Source organism: Falco biarmicus, chromosome 5 (genome assembly GCF_023638135.1).
Source record: "Falco biarmicus isolate bFalBia1 chromosome 5, bFalBia1.pri, whole genome shotgun sequence".
NCBI classification, from domain to species: domain Eukaryota; kingdom Metazoa; phylum Chordata; class Aves; order Falconiformes; family Falconidae; genus Falco; species Falco biarmicus.
Genome location: NC_079292.1, coordinates 27,515,234 through 27,529,261, shown reverse-complemented (window position 1 = coordinate 27,529,261; position 14,028 = coordinate 27,515,234).

Genomic DNA, 14,028 nt, shown 5'->3' with positions numbered 1-14,028 from the left:
GCTTTGAATGAAAACCAGGACTTTGGGATAGGGAGGAGATGGTCTTACCTTAACACTAAATTGGGACATGGCCAACATATCTACTCAGACCTTAGAATTTGGAGGCACTCCTAAGTTTAATAATATAGACACAGCCAATACAACCCACCTTTACCATCAAGATCTGAGTCTCATAAGACAGGTTCAACTCAAACTCGTCCTGTAAATATAAATACATGCTTTGCCACGACGTGTTTCATTAATACAAAACAGCCTCTCCAATCATTCATCACTTGAAATGATACACACAGGTGCTGAACTGAAGTGCAGCTGTCGATAAAGGCTGATGCCAAATTATTTTCCTGAGGTGAGTTGGCTTTCAGTTATGCTGAGTTTTGTTTTCTACTCTTTTTTTTTTTTTTTTTTAAAGAGACTGGGGAAGTGGAGAAGGGTTTTAAATCTTTGGTTTTTCTTTTCTTTAAATAACAATGTCTGTAATTTTATTCTTAATCATAGCAGATGGGTCTGAGCATTCAGTAGTTTGAAAGGCTACATTCACACTATGAAAATTTGGAGTTGTTTGAAAATACTGCTGAGAATTTCAGGTTAAAACCTTCTTTGCTAGTTCTTTCAGTTCTAACTAGGAGCTCCCAAGATGTGAAGATATTGAATATAACTTTCATTTCTGGCTTTGATTTCTTTTTCTCCCTTTATATTCACATTGGGACAATTGTTTTGAATTTTGGAGGGAAAGTTGTAGATGTCCATCTTGTACAAGTGTACATGTACAATGGCTTCTGGGACTCACCAAGAATGGAAAGAATCTAACTTCAAGTCCTTCTCCTCTTAGGTCCAGAACTCAGCCTCATATTTTCACAGTTCAGATAAAAGCTGCAAACACAAGGGAACTGGCTGAGTTCCTGTGGCAGTGACAGTATGGAAGTAGGTGTCTCAGAACTTCCTACTGAAGTGCTTCCACTTTCTATAAATAATTAAACAGTCATTTAGATAGAGACTTAAATTATGATCTTTCATATGAGCTGTACAAAGTCATAAACTACTTAACCAGGTTGTCTCTTTTTTCCAATGAATATTTAATTATTTAATATTAAGTGGAGACAAATCCCCCTCAGGTTTTTATATGAAGCAGTGTTGTGGTTTAACCCAGCGGGCAGCTGAACACCACACAGCCATTCACTCCCACCCCCCAAGTGGGATGGGAGAGAGGACTGGGAAAAAAAATAAAACAGGTTGAGATAAAGACAGTTTAATACAACAGAAAAGTAAGGGAAAATAATAATGACAAGAGAACACACAGAACAAGTGATGCACAATGTAATTGTTCACCACCTGCTGACCAATGACCAGCCAGTCTCTGAGCTGAGCAATTGGCAGCCCCCAGCCAACTCCCCCCACTTTTATTGTTCAGCATGATGTCATATGGTATGGAATATCACCTTAGCCAGTTTGGGTCAGCTGTCCTGGCTGTGTCCCCTCCCAGCTTCTTGTGCCCCACCACCACCCCCAGCCTCCTTGCTGGCAGGGCATTAAAAAGATAAGAAGTCCTTGACTCTGTGTAAGCCCTGCTCAGCAACAACTAAAACATCAGTGTGTTATCAGCATCATTCTCATCCTAAATCCAAAGCACTGCACTGTACCAGTTACTGTGAAGAAAATTAATTCTTTTGTAGCAGAAACCAGGACAAGCAGTATATGAAAGCAGAAAACTATTGTAGGCTGTCTATGTCATCTGTCCTATATGCTGTCAGTTCTGGTTGCTTTCTCACTGGCAAATGACAACGATGCTACCTGTTCCAACATGACCTTGTGCATAAAATGGGTCAGTATGGGTCAGGTTCATCACCTCACCATTGATCAACTAGAATTCAAGATATTAGTTTAAGCTCATCTGTGACAACCCCTCTATCTTCCACAGAGGAGAGAGCTGGACACTTCTTGAGGGTGTTTTATGTTACCCATTTACTAAAATACCTCAGGACAGAATGAATCTCTTCGTAGATTGTTTCTAGTTCTCTGTCCAGCCAGAAAATCTAGATCATAAACCTCAACTAGACATCTCAATATCAGATATATAAAGTTAAGGGAGACAAAACTAATTTTTCCTTTAAAATGACTAGACTTTGACAGTTTAAAGTTCCATCTTTCAGGTGGTAAGCTTAAATGGTGTATTATACCAATAGGCATGATATTAAATCAGATAGTTTTAATTTTGCAGTGAAGGTAATAAAGTCAAAGGGAAGCCTAATCAAGGAATACTGAGCCCTGAAAAAGTCAGATAACTGTGTTGAGATGGAGACGATGCATATAAAGCCAAGAAGACTCATCTACTTTATTAGTTAATTAAAGTTATAAAATTATACTAAATTAGTATTTAGATGGGACAAATCATACATATTTCTGTTTCTTCCCTAGTGCATAGAACTGATCCCCAGCAAGGGAGAGTTGTTTTGCCAACTGTCTCTTGTTAAAATATTATCAGTATGTTTCTCCTTATTTCTCTCACAGCTGGAAAAGGTGCTCACAACATCTCCCATTTAATAGCACATCCTGGCTAGAGTCCTCAGAGGCTCTTGTTTCCCTGTTAATTGGAGACTTTATTTGGAGATTGCCAGAAGCTGGCACTATTTCAGAAAAAGCTGGTGGGCCGCAGCATGACACAAGAGACTCCCAAAGAAGGAGGGTTATGGCCTTTCCTTCCTCACATAAGAGCAATCCCACAGCTCCCGGCGCCTGCGCTTGTGAGGGTGGAAATCTGGCTGGCACATCCTAGCCTCTGACTCCTATTAAAACAGCGACAAAGCCTACCCATCCCGGTGTGCCAAATGAACATCCAAGTGCATAACGATTCAATCCTTCCTTCCTCCCGAATTGCTAAAGCAGCTTGAGACAGTCACTTTCATGACCTTGTAAAATGTCTGCAGTGTTGCAGAAACAACCAGTTCCTCTTTGTAGTAGGAGAAGAGGAGTTTTTTTGGAAGGAGGGGTGTTTTTATTTTATTTTTCCACCTCGCCCTCCCTCCCCCTTTCCTTAAGCAAATCCCCATAACAAATAAAGTTACACTTCAAGACTGGATTACGCAGACTGTTAGGGTTGCATGCCAATGTTTACTTTAAGTTAAAAACGATACTTCTGAGAATTCAAATAATATGTTTAAAGTATTTCCAGGCTATTGCTTTGCTTGTATTTGTTTTGGCACTGAATCCCTTCACGAATATGTCAGTTTTGAAGGAGAGATGAATGCTGTTCAGTTACAGCCTTTGCCTATTGATCATACATTTAACATCTGTTGACTTTGTTTATGTGCAGTTTTGGAGGGATTCATAGCAAACTTAAGAGCACTTACTGCAGAGAAATTTTGCTGATGAGACGTTACCTCTTTCAAGGCAAATATTCTTGGATGGCAAATAACGGGGGAGTAGTAAGAGCCCACAGCACTGCTATTAGTAGATCAGAGTAGATAATCAGAATAGTCCTTTTTTGACCTCAAAATTTATACATCTATCAAAAGGTTTCACTCCAAGTTTTCATTGTAATGGTTTGTCTGGGACTCAGATGAAAGGACTACAGAATGCAATGCCTGTCTCACCTGACATCCTCTGGAAGATATTCCTTTCCATACCTGTTTTTTCTCTGAAAGCCAGCTTGCCTGATATCCCTGAACAACATGCCGGATCCTGTACTGTCAGCCTCGATTCAACTTCTCCCGAGGCGTCCATATCCTGTGGCTGCATACACCTGAGTTGGCTCCTCAGAAGTTACCCCTGGAATCAGACCTGAGAGGAGATACAGGCCAGGGACAGCTGAGCTGAGTTTAATTGAGCCAGTTGCTTGTGCATGTAAAGCTTATTAACTCAAGCTGAAAACAACGTAAACATGGCTGTGGCTATAGATACTTGGACTGATGCTCTACAGCAACAGCTTGGATTGTCTTGGCATGAAGATGTCCTTAACCCACTGTATTGCACTTATATAGACTTGAGAGACACATGGTTTTTTTAGTCCATTATTTCTTTCCTGCCTCCATTTTGTCTTACTCTTTGCTAAATTTAATTTGGGCAACTTCTATAGGGAGCCACCTTCCTCTGAAAAATGTAGAGCATACTTGGTTTCTGCAAGTTTTAGAAGCAGATAAAGAGGTTAGGGCTGGCAAATGAGGAAATCTGTAAGGAAAATTATTTTTTTGCCAGTTATAATTTTCTCATATGGTCACCAGGAGTGGTCTATCTGTTTCTCCTGGACTTTTTGAAAGACTTAGGAAATCAAGAAGAAAGGCAGGTAGACTATTCTCCAACCTTATCGTGAAAGCTAGATGAAACTGATGCTTTTTCCATCTATTCTATCCAGGAAAAGAACTGATATTTATTCTTGGGAATGATTTGTGGAATAACTTCACAGACTTTGCTTCCACAAAATTTGCTTAGACTTTGTGTTTATTTAAGGAGTACATAGTACAGCAAGAAAAAGAGTCTGGAAAGTAACTGGACTTTATGAATACTTGGAGGAAATGTAGGAACAAACTATGCAGATATATTTTATTATGTTTTAAATAATAGCTGAATACAAAAGAGGAAAAGTTGGTCAAGTTAATTAACACTTTGTCAAAGAAAAAAAGAAGACATAACAGGAGTTTTAGAAATTACTTGAGACTGAGATAAAGGAATAAGTCATTAATTGGTTATCTTGTTAGGGCTATAGAAGGAGTCCTAACAAGGTCACCATGACTTTGACAGTGACCACAGCTATATTGCTTTTAGGAACTGAAAAGGAGAATGGTGATAAGGAAATTGGATAGGTAATTATGCAAAGGTCGGGAGAGAGGGTCAGATGATTGCCAAGCTGGTCAAAGGGCAAGTATGTCATCAAAATGGCTGAAATGATAGTTGTCTGTAAACGCATTGTCCCTTTCAAATTGACATCAAAGAAAATGGAAAGCATTGATAATCTCTCTAAAAAGATAATTAAGCAGATGGGCATAAAAATTAAAAAGATAGATAAATAAGCTAATGAATAATGTACCAGAAAAAGAGATGCAAATATAAATGTTGAAGTATGGACAAGCTTAACAGCAAAAGCTTACAGGCTTTGCTAACCTGGAAATTTTAAATAATGGAAATATGAAGATTTTAATTCTTAATGATGTAAATTAATTCAGTGGTGGGAAATGACATGGCCCTGGGTCTCTCCTGTTTCTGGAAACAGTTTTGCTTATGCATATTGCAGCAACAGGAATGGATGTGAAACAAGAACCAGCCTTCTTTACTCAAACTGTTCCAGCATTTCAGCATAGAGCTTGTCTTTTGAAAGGTACTTCTTGGCTCCATTCACATCTTTCCTTCTCCTCACTGCAGCTGACTGGAAGTGAGGATTTACTGGGGAGACACTTGCCTTTTACCAGCAGCGGGAGTCTCCTCTGTGTGTGGTTTATGCTTCAAAGTAGTCCAACTGCAGACTTGCAACGGCAGACCTCACCTATTAAGGCTGTGTTTGCCACTGGTTCACAGCACTGTGAAAATCCAGCCAGAGCCAAGGACTTAAATGTTGACCCCACAGTCCTGCCAGTTTAGTTCAGCTTAGTTCTGCAGCCCCAAGATGTGCCCAAGATAGGCATTTGCCTGTGACTGCAATAAATAAAGATGACGCAATATACCTTACCTAGTGAGTAGGCAGGTTTTCCTCTTTCACAGGGAAATAACTGTTTCTCAATTAACATCATTTTGGCTGTCATTCCTTAAAGAAAAGGGCTGCCATATGTGAATAAAGGTACCTTATATTCCATCATTCCCATTTCTATATAGGAATTGATAGCATTACTGTCTACGGTATAAAATCTTTGATAAAAAGATTTTGTTTTGCACTCAAAATGTGTTCATGAAGGGAACACTGCATCACTTCATCAGTATGATTAAAGTATAGATATATGGAGGAAAAAACAGACCAAACAGAAAGGTGACCTAAAGTCTTTTGGTTCCTTTGTTTTCAGATTGACGCAGATTATTTGTGTCAATAGAATAATAGTCGTGGATGAAAATTTCTTTTGAGCTGGAAAAAAAATTAATTTCCAGATATGCAGAATTTTCACTGGAAGTTCATGGCAGTTGTTTCAAAAAAACCAATGACCTACTGGATAGAACACCTAGAATATCTGTGTTCTGGTCTGGGTACATAGAGCAGGGTCTTGAGCCTTAATTTTCTTTCACTGTAAATGTTTCCTGTACACAAGACTACTGAAGAAGGAAAATCTTTATTTTAAATCCCATTCTTTTCTAAGATCAAGCATCTGTTCCCTTGGAAATTTTCAGTTTCCCCTGAGTGACATTTCCCAGTGAAAATCCATCTTTTCCAGTTCAAATAATGACATGAACTTCAGAAAACCAGAATCTCCTGCAGCTATAATTCTGATTTTAAAATGTAGCTCTCCATTTCTGTTTTGCCGATGCTCATGCAGTGTGGGATATAGTCTGCCTCATTATATATTTCAAGTATATCAGCTGTTTTGGCACCTACTACAATGTTCCTATGTGCAATGTGGAGAGTTACAAACTGCTGAGGCTCTCAAGAGTGAGATATCATTTATCTAAGTTAAGTACTAAAAATCCTTAAAAGACCTGCCTATGAAGGCAGAAAGCCTCTGAGGGCTTTCAAAGCCCCCTACTTCTTTGCGTTGACCATATAGGAAATTTGGGTGTTTAAGAAAGCTTCCTTTACTTAACACCTGCAACCTAGATCTGAAGCAGATGTCTGACTTGTTGACTAGATCCCTGCAGCCTTGCCCGTCTTCTCTTTGCATTAGTGTTTTGCCATTATGATAACAGCCAATGCAAAATCTTTAGCCCTTGTTAACTCTGTATTTAATTCTACCACAGGAACCACAGGAACGTTCATGGAAACTGAAAACCAGAGCTGAATCTGGCCCATTAATTTATTTGTTACAGGAGAGGGGGAAAGAGAGGATTTTTTGGTATTTATATCATTTAGACAATGCAAATCAGTCACAGTGCAAATCCCCTTAACAGGGAACTTTTGGGGTCCCTCACAGCTTCTCTCAAAATATTGTGTCCTGAAATTGATTTAACAGGATACAGCAGGAATGTGGTATCTATTCCTATTTGATTCCACCTACTAACTATTACCAACTAACAGCAAGATGCAATATAAGGACAAGATTGTATTTCTGCTGCCTGCTCAGAAGTGGACTAGCTCCCAGCTTATTTCAAGCAACAGTAATTTTACTTTGTCTGAATCTGAAAACTGCATCTGGATCTGACACCAGGATTTCAGTTTTGTGTCTGATGAAATTTCTTTCAAATACCCCTGGATGTTACTGATGCCCAGAATCCTTAATGGTGACTTAGTTTCCATATACCTCTGAATTTGTAATAAAACAGAAGAGGAAGGGAGAAAGGAAGAAACAGATGATCTCAGGGCCCTGAAAAAGAACTGCTGTTTGCATTCCTGCTTGGTGATGGCTGTTATTCAGTGTTTTGGATACATGTTTTTTCCTTTCTGAAATTTTGTCCTGGTGGATGAAATTGTGAAAGACATTATCAGAAACTTTTATTATATCCGTGAATGTAAAGCCATTTTATTGTACAGGTTTTGCAGAAGGGAAGATGCATGTGTAGTGGAAGTGGCATAGACCTTCAACTCCTGCTAAGCAGACCTTTACATGTAAAACAGCTAGATCTGACACTGGAACTAAATGCACAGTGTAGCTCTTGCACAGAGATTCTGGTGAACGCTGGACAATCAAATTGCTTGTCGACCTATGGTCACTGATTCTCTAGAGTTCCCTGTCTGAAGCCTCCAGGCGTGCTCATGGGATACAGGCTTACATTCAAGTATTCCTTGGAAAAACTGGAGTCCATGCAGTAATGCTCTTTCTCCTTGTTTTCACCATTTCCTCCTCATATTCCTTAGGTGTCTTCAGAGGAATCTCCAACACCCCTTAAGCATATGCCCTGTAGTGTAACTTTTTACAAATTCACATGCAAGGCATAATCAACTGTGCATGCATTTACCAGAATACAAGAGAGAAATGGTGCAGAGGTTGAACAAAAAGTCTTTTGCCATTACTTGTCACAGCCTTAAGACTTACAGGGAAGGTCATTCTGTGCCCAGAGAGAAAAGGTGTCTGCTCACCGCGCACTGCCTCAGCAAAAGCCTCATGCAACCCTCTTTATCTCAAGCACTTGAAAAATAGCTGCCTAAGATCAGAACCGTCTCTTCTGTGACTTTCAGCTGCCTTTGTCCTGTCATTCTCTGATCAGCAGGATGATAACAGCCTTTGGGCTCTGCTGCCAAGGTGGCACCTCTCCTGACAAACCTGCTGTCCCTGGCTGACTTCACATTGTAGGTGTTTGTCTCTGGTTAGAAGATCGTCCCAATTGTTAAATATGATATTCTGGCAGGGCTGAGCGTTCACCTTTGGGCATTCCACCCTCTACAGAGATGAGGAGGCTGAAGGGTACACGCAAAGCCGCTGACTTTTTTGTACTCCACTGAGAAGCTGTATAAGGTAAGGTCATTTTGAAAAACACACCTTGGAGCACACCAGAGACTGCTTTAAAGTATACTGGCATTTGGAGACACCCTTCAATGAATCAACATCCAGGAACAAGAGGTGCCCCAAGTCCCTGTTGCCATACAGCCCAACTTTCCCCACAGTGCAAGTATCATTTTTCTTGCTATTACCAGAAAGCCGAGGTCATGGGTGTGTGCAATGTGTTACTTCCTTCTCACTGCAGAAAAACTGACTTTAAAAGATCTCCAGGTTCCCAGATTTCAAGCTCTATTTATAATGCCCAAGCACTAAGGTATTTTTCATCAGTTTAATGCCATCACATCTGTTAATGCACTGCCTTACACTGCCAAAAAATAATGAGCCCAATCAAGGCAACTATATTTTATATACAAGCTATGACTTACTTCTTCCTAGTGGTGTTAATCAGATTTCATTTATTTTTATAGCATTAGGGACATTAACATTACCCTCTGGAAATGTTCCCCTTTCTATTTGTCCTTGGATAAGATATGTCCTGTATTAGGATAACTTTCTTCCTGAAGATAAATGTTTCCTGATAAAACAATATTGTTAACCTGTAACAACTGCAACATGAAATAAATGCAGTTGTCAAGTAAACTTTAAAAGGGGGAATTAAAAATAACAAAAAAAAAGAGAGAAACCCAGGACACAGATTAAAATACTGCTGTATTGTTCTTTGCTATCCCCAAATGCGTTTATCTTTCTGGCTATCTCACATGATTGAATAGCAGAGAAGCCACCTGAAATAATGTCAAATGACAGAAGATGTATTAGCATCACAGGGTAATGTGTTTGTTCCCAGGAAGAGGGAGGAGAGGTTCAGATGTCTTTCATACTGAGGCATGCAAAAGAAATCAGTGTGGATGAAATACCTTTAAAGTTTCTATGTATGAACTATGGGAGGGACCTTAAGTCTGCAAATATTTATGGATACCTATGTCTCTCTATTCTTGTTCTTTAGCATGTCACATTTAGGTCTTATCAATAGCCATTGAAAGCAATGGAAGACTTTCAGCTGACTCCAGTGAGTTTTTCATCACACCCAGACTTCTTTCAGATGTTGGTCTAGATAAATGCTTCAGCATCTGCTTAACATGTAAGCAGTTCTACTGCAGTCTAAGAGGGCTTTGCTAGGTAATGTCAATCTGTCTGCCTGTTACATTTCTCCTTCTAGCTTTTCTTTTCTTTCCTCAAACTTTACTTCTGTACTATCTTCTGACAGTTTAAAAAAAAACAAACAAACAACAGTTGTTTAAATTGTAAGGTACAATCAGCAAAGTCACTTAAAAAGTTGATGTTTTTTTAATTTTAATGTCCCCTGGGGAAGATGGCTTCAAGCAAACTGATAAAGGTGGGGGTATTTAATGAGTGAGGGGAAAAATGAGGCATACAAATGGTTGAAGACAGGAATGACAGAGGTGAATAATTTAATGTTTTAGCTCTCTTTTGATGTTTTCTTGGGTTTTGTTTGTTTGTGTGCTTGCTTTCTTTACCCCATGAGGCACTGAAAATATCTAAAAGCTGGTTTTCTTTGCGTTTCTTTTTTCTTTTCCTTTCTTACTAGATATCTTGGTTCTCTGCTTATTTCTTTCCTTCTTGAATTGTTGGCTTCATAATGAAGACCAGATTTAAAGGGAGTTGGCATTTACCCAATTTTAATCCCATGCTGATATCCTCTGCTTGTGATCCTAATTTCTTGGTCAGGGTCATCAATGTTTCTAACTTTTCCCTGTTCAGCATCGTCATTAACTTTTCCACAGATGGGCAAAGGGAAGAAAGATGCCCATTACAAGAAAATAAAACAAGAACAAAATGATAAACTACAGAGAGGTTTAGCTGCCTCTTAGGCACAAAAATCATGCTCTGATATGGTGTGTATTTGCATAAATTTATTATGATTTATTTATATATGTGGATATATGGAAAATACATAGCAGTTGTTTGTAACCACACATGTTCTGTATTTCAGGACTAGGTTATATTTTGAGATTATAATAGACCAAAGGCTATGAAAAAAATAAGGAAGATTATTTTTGGCTGTAGGACTACTAGGGTTTGGTTCCCCACTTGGGTGAAAAGTTTTGGTGTAGTTTCTCCACACCTTCGGTTCCCACTTGCAATTTTATCACAACATTGCCCTTCCTGTCTTTCAGGGGTGGTGAAAGAATCAGGTTCCGAGTGTGCTCCAATTTGGAGGCAGGGAAGCCGTCTCTTAGATGACATGTAAGAGGAGACCTGGAAAATCTCTCCATGGGTGCACTCAGGGGGAATGCCAGTATTTTTTCTGGGAATAGTATTAGAATAGAAGAGTACACTGGTGTCTGCAGCAAGTCCTAGGGATCTACCTTCTCCAGCTACTTCTATCTTATGTTCTATGTATAGGCAACAACCAAAATTTGCTCTCTTGCTGGGATTTTTGGGCAGGTTTTTTTTGTTTTGTTTTGGTTTTTTTGTTTGTTTGTTTGTTTTTAAGTATATCACTTTTAAAGTACACTATCTGGGTTGAGCAAAAGGTGCTCCACGAGCTTCTGTTGTAGGTTCAGCAGCTAAAACTTGGCTTCTGCTTAGCAAAACAATGCAATTCAAAGGCAGCAAAGGGAGAACCAGAGCTGGTTGTATCTATAAATGGAAGCATCTTTTGTGGCATTTACCTATAAGAAATACCTGTTCGCCTGACCCTTGTTCACCTTACTAAAGCATACACCTTGGCACTGTCACCAGAGTGAATGGAACAGGATTTGGATTCCTGTCCTGCTCTCTAAAGCTATCACTAACCTTGCCTTAGTTGCATCTGCAACAGTCTCTGCTCTGCTGTTCTCTGCTGCTGAAATTTGTTTAGTTTCTCTCTTAGACTCCTGAATCATTTTTCATCACGTTTTCTGACCTTTGAGACAGTAAATTGCATCTCATCATGTAACCCCAAAAGATCTAAAGAGATGCCTTTCTGTGCCTCAAACCAGTATTTTGGTGTGTGTTCTCTTTGTAGTTTCAGGGGAAGAAGGAAGAATGGGGGATGGAAAACTGGTTGGGAGCTTTTATAATTATAAGAGCTTTTCTTAGGGCTTTAGCTAACTATTAAGTAAATATGTTTCTTATTTTAACCTCTGGAGTGCCCCAGGCCTCTCAGGGATATTTCACATACATGGATTTTTGCGGTAGGATGTAGGTCATGCTGTTGCACTGATTAGCATGGACTCTGCCTTTCAAGATATGCCTCTGGGTGGGATGTTCTCCCAAGGAGTAACTGGATTAGTCACTAGGTCAAAGACTAAGTGCTTGGTCTTTGTGGCCTAGAAATTCAATACCTTGTCCCAAGCTGGAGCCACTGAGCCTGATAAATGAACTCTTTCTGAGACCTTGCCTAGCATCTACCTGTGCTGTGTTTAAACAACAAGAAAATTACTTCTAGCACATGTCTGAGGACACAGCTCTTAGAGACAAGGTTGCTATAAAGTGAGGTGGTCAACCATAAGTTTTGTCTTAGTGTTCAGTGCATTTTCTGAGATACTTTATAAGCTAAGAAATCTCAAATCCATTAAGAACTGTGAGACAGAAAATATTCAGTTCCAGCCTGATGTCTTAATCCATTTCTGACTATACATTTTACACTGTGTTTAGTGTTAGGGACATCTGCAAATGAGCACACACATGCACACATTGCACTAAGCTTCTTTTTTTCTTTTCCTACTTTCACAGTTCAGGGTTTTCTTCTCACTTCCCTCACCCCTTTTAATGTCTTTTAAGAGAAAGATGCAGTCAGCAAAAAACAGCATTCTGTGGCTAATGTGCATCAAGAAGGATGTGTCATGTATAATGAGACATGAATAGCTAAGGAGATTGCACAGCCTGTATCGTAGGCACATGGAAGTGGATGGTGAATCCTGCTTTATGTAGGTCAGCCTATTGCTAAAACATATGATCATATCCCTATTTCCAGCCTAAATGTACTAATGGACAATTTATGTCATCCTTATCCATGATAACATTGTGGTTTAGATTGTCTCTCTTTTGCATTCTACCTTCCAAACATATCTGTAGACCACTGTACTTATTCCTAGACTTATGTCCCCTTCCAGCTTTCCTCTCCTATTTTAAACTAATTTTCTTTTAAATGCATAATCAGCCTCATCCATATTACTCCAGACAAAGGCTGAGGTGTGCTTGTAAATGGTCTTCCTTGTCTCTGAGAAACAACTGATGTGACACCCTTGAATTGCTAATTATTTTCATGCCCAAATCACTTTATTAGGTCATTTTTATTGTAATTGGGAAAGATTTAATTTTCCAGAAATTAGACATCTAGTTTAAGTGAATAGTATAGGCTTTTTATCAATCTAAAAGACAGGAAAAGTACCCCAGGAACATGTTTAATTTTACCATTTTCAGATGAGATTAAGTATCTCTAGGACTCTCTCACTTAACCTCAACACCAAATATGACTTAAGCTAAAACGGAAGAACTCAACTCTCCTTGGTCAATTAGATCACCCATGTTCCTCTCAATGCCATTTCATAGGAAAAAAATGTTCACGTGTCCCCACACATGAAACACATGAGACACACTGCGGTGTTGTGGTGAGGACTCAGAGAGGTGAGAGAAATACTGTCATCTAGTTCATACTGATATTACCTACAACTCGATGAGCTATAGTGAAAGACCTCTCCTTGCCTGTGTTGTGCAGTGCACTGGGTACCTCTATCTCAGTAGACTGGCCGGTGCAACCCAGGTCCTACAATTAGGTACAGTATGTTATGCAGAGCTTAGGGCCAGCAAAAAAATAGCCAGCTGGGCACGTCTTAGTGTTGTTTTACCCTCTGAAGGATACAAACCCTTACTTGCAACTGAGGTACTGACTATAGGTGTTCTTTCAGTGGGTATACATCTGGAGTAGGATTATTAGCCCAAACTGTACCTGTTTGTGGGGATGTTTTTTAAGTCTGTTTTGGGGTTTTTTTTCCCCAGCACTGAGGGTCTTTAGTTCCCCTGTATGTCTGCCCAAAATGGCTGGCACATCATGTCTATGGAAATACTGTAAATATAACATAGCAATTGTCCAGTTTTGTTGAGGAGTGCTCGGTGGTTAAACTGACCCAAGAACTGTCCATCTGCCACAGAGGCACTTCAGGAAATCAGTCATCTGTCCTGAAAGAGGAGAGAGCTTGTAACTGAGATTTTTCTTCTTCTCCCCTCTCCCCTGGCCCCCACAGGTATTTCTAAATTTGTGTTTCCACTGTAGCAGCAGATTGTTCAGGTGACACTTCTACTCTGTGCCATTAATGGCTGACAAAGCCCAGCCTTCTGGACAGGAAAACAGGGCTAGATGATGGGGAAGATTACATCAGTTTCAGAGACACCTGAAAGTCATCCATGTCAAGAATGGACAGTGAAGAATAGGTATCTTGTCCTATCTGCTGTTTATCTATCACAGACCTTAATCCAATACTGTCCATTCATAAGAAATTAATGGTGTTACAATAAAAATATA